The sequence below is a fragment of the Anolis sagrei genome, chromosome X (genome assembly GCF_037176765.1).
Source record: "Anolis sagrei isolate rAnoSag1 chromosome X, rAnoSag1.mat, whole genome shotgun sequence".
NCBI lineage: Eukaryota > Metazoa > Chordata > Lepidosauria > Squamata > Dactyloidae > Anolis > Anolis sagrei.
In genome coordinates, this window is record NC_090034.1 from 88,803,557 (window position 1) to 88,810,425 (window position 6,869).

Below are 6,869 nucleotides of genomic sequence, written 5' to 3' on the forward strand. Positions count from 1 at the left end.
TGCTGGGATTTATAGTTCACCCACAACCAAAGAGCATTCTGAACTCCACCAACAATGGAAGTGAACCAAACTTGGCACACAGAACTCCCATGAACAACAGAAAATTCTGGAAGGGTTTGGTGGACGTTGACCTTGAGTTTTGGAATTGTAGTTCACCTACATCCACAGAGCATTGTGGACTCAAACAATGGTGGATCTGGACCAAACTTGGCACAAATACTCAATATGCCCAAATGCGAACACTGCTGGAGTTTGGGGAAAATAGACCTTGACACTTGGGAGTTGTAGTTGCTGGGATTTATAGTTCACCTACAATCAAAGAGCCCCTTGAACCCCACCAACACTAGCATTGGGTCTAACTTTCCACATGCTTTGAAGGGACTCGCTGGCATGAGCCTCCCTCCAGCCTTGTAGGCTTTCCCTCACCTACACATGCGTACCACGCTGTCATGGGGCAATCACACCTGCTCTCCCCTCCCCACTTGGAGTCTCAGAAACAGCCCTCCCCTTGGCTGAGAGGCCAGCCAATCACAATGGAGGAGGGCTTTTGATGGGAGGATTTTCTGTCTGTTTCCAAAAAGGAAGAGAAGGACCGGTGAAGAGGTCTTCAGCCTTCTCTGCAAAAGGGGTTCCTAAGACCATCAGAAATATATGTTTTCTCATGGTCTTTGATGACCCCTCAAAACCCCTCACAACCCCTCCCCCCAGGGGTCCTGACTCCCAGGTTGGGAAACACTGATGTACAGCCTCCAAAATCAGATGGGGCTTGGTACCTTCAAGGTACACCCCACTGTTCCTACTTTGCTCTTGAACTTTAAAACAGGATATGCTTTTGTTGTTCTTGATGACTATTTTTGTGGGTTTGTAGGTGGCTGTGGAGCCCTATTCTTGACCCGCATCTTCTCCCACAGTGAAGGCATTGGTTTCCAGGTGGAAGGCGGTCCCAGTCGGGGTTGGCTTGACGCGCCTTCCTCCTGGCACGTTTCTCTCTTTCACCCTCCACTCGTGCCTCCTCGAATTCTGCAGCACTGCTGGTCACAGCTGACCTCCAGCTGGAGCGGTCAAGGGCCAGGCCTTCCCAGTTCTCAGTGTCTATGCCAGAGTTTTTAAGGTTGGCTTTGAGCCCATCTTTAAATCTCTTTTCCTGTCCACCAACATTCCGTTTTCCATTCTTAAGTTCGGAGTAGAGCAACTGCTTTGGGAGACGGTGGTCGGGCATCCAGACAACGTGGCCGGTCCAGCGGAGTTGATGGCAGAGGACCATCGCTTCAATGCTGGTGGTCTTTGCTTCTTCCAGCACGCTGACGTTTGTCCGCTTGTCTTCCCAAAAAGTCTGTCACTGCCTCCACGTTTTCTTCCTCTATTTGCCAGTTATTAATCAGTCTGGTTGCCATCAGCTTGTTTTTTATGTTTAACTGCAACCCAGCTTTGCACTTTCTTCTTTCACCTTGGTTATAAGGCTCCTCAGCTCCTCCTCGCTTTCAGCCATCAAAGTGGTATCATCTGCATATATAAGATTGTGAATGTTTCGCCAAGACACTACACTTTGAAGGCCACCATACTTGGATAATAAGGGATTGCCTAAGTAAGTACCATGTAACTCAATCTGCCAATGTGTCTTTGTTCTTCTGCCTTTCTTACAACTTGTCCAAAAGGCACTCGGGGCAGAAGGACCCATGCTTTCTAAATAGTTCATTTTTGGGAATATTGCAACAGGTTCAGCAGCAACAGATGCATTGCAATGCAAATTCCAACCAGCTGGTGGCAGGAAGACTAACAGCAAGCTTGAAACTTGAAAGCGTTGCAAGACAGTATCTTGCGCCACTTGTGAGCAGGGAGGGAGCAGAGCTAGATTGTGTAACGCGAAGCAATTTTCAGAGAGATAGGCATGCTAATCTGTCACAGCATAAAAAGCAAAATGAGCAGATACAGGGGGGTGTAAAAAACACACTCATGAATGGTGTCTGATAGTGGATTCAATTTGGAAGGTTATTTAATGACACAGCACTGATTTGGTAGCCCAGCGTCCATCCCGAGAAGCAATGTAAACATCCTTATATAGAATCCTTTCAAAAATAGGCAATGGCGACAATTGAGCAACAAAAAGCCGTGGCATTTGTACAAACTCAACAATAAAGAGCAAGCACTATTTCCAAACTATGGATATCACAATGGTCTATATATCTTACTATAGTGTTCTGTCTGTTATCTTAGCAGAAGTTTGAGAACATGGCTCTGAATGTTTTCTTCACGTTAAACCCGAAATTACTAGGAGTTTATAACATTTTCTATGTTTAACCTGTTTCCTTCTTCATTGCTCTCTCTCTTACCCTGAAAATTTTAAATTGTGAGCAAGTTCTGGCCCAACTTACCTGTCCGAACGCATCTCCCCTTATGAATCATCTAGGACAGTGGTTCTCAACCTGGGGTCCCCAGATGTTTTTGGCCTTCAACTCCCAGAAATCCTAACAACTGGTAAACTAGCTGGGATTTCTGGGAGTTGTAGGCCAAAAACATCTGGGGACCCTAAGTTGAGAACCATTGATCTAGGACAGTGATGGGCAACCTTTTGAGCGCGGTGTGTCAAAATTTGCCAAAAAACTGAGCATAATTCAGGTGGTGTGTCACTTCAAGAAAAAAACCATAATTTCGCAATATTTAGTTTAAATAACAAAAAAAATATAATTGTAATTCCCACTTTCTCTCTTATCATGTTGTTCTACCTCTCTTTGTGTAAATAATATCCTTTTTGGAGTGTTTAATACAAATATAATTTTAAAAACTCAACAAAATATTATTTATTTTTAATTTAATGTAAATGTATTTCTAGCATTTAATATGCTGTTTAATGTATTTCTAATAATAATAATGCAATAATAATAAAGTAACATTGCAAAATAATATTTTGATATTTAATTTACCATTTCATTTGAGGCATATATATATATATATATTTAAGGCATATATTAAAAAAATTAAAAATGCATTAAATTAAATGTCAAATAAAAATTCAATTTACCATTTCATTTAAGACATTCTGAAATATTTGAGTAATATAGAAAAGTAATATTATTTATCATTTAATTTAATTTAAATATGTAACTCCTTAATATTTAGGAAACAATGCAAAATAATATTCATTTGCTTAATAATTAAATAAACCAATATTATTTTGCAATTGGTTTGTTTCCTTTGCAAAAAGAGAAAACTCATGTAACCAGGAAGAAAGGAACCGCGCGCAGCTGAAGAGGTGGACCCAGGAACGTTTGAAATGGGCGGAGCCTTCTTTCCAGGAGGCCAATGGGAACGGAGATACAGGGAAGAGGCATGGCCTTTCCCGCCCAAGGCTTTTACTTGAATGAAGAGTGGGCAGGGCTTCGGCCTGCTTTTGCGAGCAGTAGGGAAGAGACTCCTTTCCACGCATGCGCGGAATTGATTCTATGGAGGCTTACTGCAGCCTGGGTTTCTCTCTATGGAATAAGTTACTTTCTTTCCTATCTATTTTTTAAAATGGCATAAAATAAATAAATAATATACAGCAGGTGCGTGTCAGAAGAAATGGCTACGCGTGTCAGTACTGACACGCGTAGCCATTTCTTCTGACACGCACCTGCTGACACGCACCACGCGTGTCATAGGTTGGCCATCATGGATCTAGGACCTTAAGATCGTCTGGGGAGGCCCTGCTCTCGGTCCCACCTTCGTCACACGTGCATCTGGTGGGGACGAGAAACAGGGCCTTCTCAGCAATGGCCCCTCAGTTAGGGAACACCCTCCCTAGGGATATCAGATCAGCCCCCTCCTTTTTAACATTTCAAAAAAAAAGTCAAGACGTCTTTTTGAGCAAGCGTTTGCAAATGCAGAGTAACTGACATAGGAATATGGAACAACTAGACGACTGAACCAGGCAATGTTTTTAACAAGGAGACACTAATGACATGCTTTTATTGATATTGTTATGGTTTTTATTATATGTTAATGTTTTTAATTGTATTTATGGTATTGTGAGCATTGAATTTTGCCCTGTAAACCGCCTTGAGTCACCTGTGGGCTAAGAAATATTTGTATTTGTATTATTTACAAATACAGTAATAAATAAAATAAAATAAGTTCTTGTGGAAATATAAGCTATTCCAGATATCTTGAACTTGGGTTGGACAGGGCTTTATAAGTAAGTAGCATATATACCTGGCGTTGTTTAGGTGTTGTTAGGACTGCTACTTGTCTACTTTCTCCCTTCTTCAGTTCTGAGAGAACCTCTTTCAAAATGTTTCAATGGCAACACTGGACAAGCTGTTTCCTTCCTCCCTTTCCCTCATACACATGCCACTCCCCCCCCCCCCCCAGCAACTTAGGAGTGTGCCACTTCCCCTACAACAGCCAATAAAATGACCTCACAGAAGGCCACTTCACCTAGCAATAGTCTGTGGTATACAAAGATGGACAGATAGACAGACATACTTTTGTGTATTTATACAGAGATGGACAGATAGACAGACATACTTTTGTGTATGTGTATGTGTGTGTGTGTGTGTGTATATATATATAAATTATACACACACACACACACACACACATATCGCCCCCCTTGTGGCACAGAGGGTTAAAGCACTGAGCTGCTGAACTTGCTGACCGAAAGGTTGAAGGTTCGAATCCAGGGAGTGGGGTGAGCTCCCACTGTTAGGCCCAGCTTCTGTCAACCTAGCAGTTCAAAAACATGCAAAATGTGAGTAGATCAATAGGTACTGCTTCTGCAGGAAGGTAACCGCACTCCATGCAATCATGCCAGCCACATGACCTTGGAGGCATCTATGGACAATGCCGGCTCTTGGGCTTAGAAATGGAGATGAGCATTCCACCGAACATCCACCAGAAGTTTTCTTTTAATTTTTTTTTTAAAATTAACTCTCCAAGATGTGCTGAACCTCCTAAGTGCTTATGCGGATATATGAATGTGCACACAAGCAGATTGTTTGCCATTATCTCTCCCCACCCTCCTACTGCATTTACTTCTTGAACTGTGCTTCCCTTTGGGGTCACTTGCCTGCCATGCTGGTGCCCACTGTGTGAATTCAAGCTCTCTTTAATTTCATAAAAATGAGAACAAAGGAATGCTTGCAAACAGTTCTCATGCGGATAGCTTTCCAATTGTGCTTCTATTAAGCCGCCTGTGTGTCCATGGCTCAGCTGCTTTGGGATTTTAAAATGTGCACATACACTAGAGTAGTCCACACCAATGGATAGCAATGAGATCACTTTTTTTTAACCACAGGGATATACAGTCAGGTGAATATGCACACTTTCAGTCGAAATTGTATTTTAAAAACACCTTTTAAACACATTTTCCAGTCATTAATGTGACTGAGTGCACATTTTCGGCAATCCATCCCCCTTTATTCTGGTTTCTTCTGCATTTCAGGGTCTGTGTAGAAGGTTCCCAAAATGCAAAAGTTGCATGTTAGGGGTTTTTTCTCCCTCTTACTATCTTCTTTTCTGTAGCATTACAATTACAAGTGTGGATAAAGCACTTTATTCTCAAGGAATTTGCTCCAGAATGTGTGCATTTGAAAACGTGCACATAATTTTATAAAACACATTAAAAGAATACATACAGAGGAACACACTAGCTAGAAATACATATGGATGAACACACTGGGCAATAATGAATGCGTAATCGCTGCAGTTACATGGCTCCATCGACAGGGCTGTGTTTCCTTGTTTCTCAAGAAGCAGCTGACTGACATTCTCATACCTTGTGAGCAATCTCCATTGCAACAGGCAGAAGTGGTGTCCCTGACACAATCTCCCTCACCCACGAGAAATTACTCATGCAAGAGGCTTCCCACGTCAGTCAAGCCACTTCTACACTACCCTATACTTCAGGATCTGATCCCAGATTGTGTTGTTGAAGGCTTCCATGGCTGGAATCACTGGGTTGCTGTGAGTTTTGCAGGCTGTATGACCATGTTCCAGAAGCATTCTCTCCTGACGTTTCACCCACATCTATGGCAGGTATCCTCAGAGCTTGTGAGGTCTGTTGGAAACTAGGCAAGTGAGGCCTCAGTGTTTTTTAGTTTGTGTTGCACATTGTCTAAAAAGAACTAGATCTCCCATCAATTCAAGCCACTCTTTGAACACAAACTCTCCTTCCTAAAGTTGTGAAATCAGCTTCCAAGGCAAAAAGGGCAAGACTGTTTGTTATTTTCTTTGATTGCTGTGCGTTGCCTAAAAAGACTGCAAATCCCATACTTTCCCCTGAAGTTTGCCCAGTACCATTTGTGGTATTTTGCGTTTTGCTCAATCATGTCCGTCATTAACGAAGCGATTCAGAAATTTCAGAAATTTCGGAAAGTTCTGAATATTTTTTTTAAAAAAATTCAGAATTCAATTCCAAATTGAACCACCAGCGCCCCCTATATCCAAAATGAGTTTTGAACCATTTTTTGGGGATCAACCAAGCCTAGTATGTACCCTCTCAAATAGGGAACATGTAGAGATCCGTTCCAAATGTTAAGTTGCATATCCATAACTCCCCAGCAGGATTCCAGGAATCCTTTTTTTTTTAAAAAAAGCAAATGAGAAAGATTAAAAAATGCATTATGGTCAACAAATGAAATTAACCGAATTTTAGAGGGACATTAAACCATCCTTATAATCTATTGACTGGTGTAGCTGTTCTAATTAAATCCTTAAGATGGCAGCACTAAAAATGTCTAATTTGGAGTCCACTTACTTTGCTACAGAAGATATCACATATACAAGTCATGAAATTAGAATATGCTTGCAGAGACACCTTTTCTCATAAGAGATTCTTTCATTCACACCTCTCCACAACAATGTGGAGTGAAATGAGTGAAGGTCAGTAATGA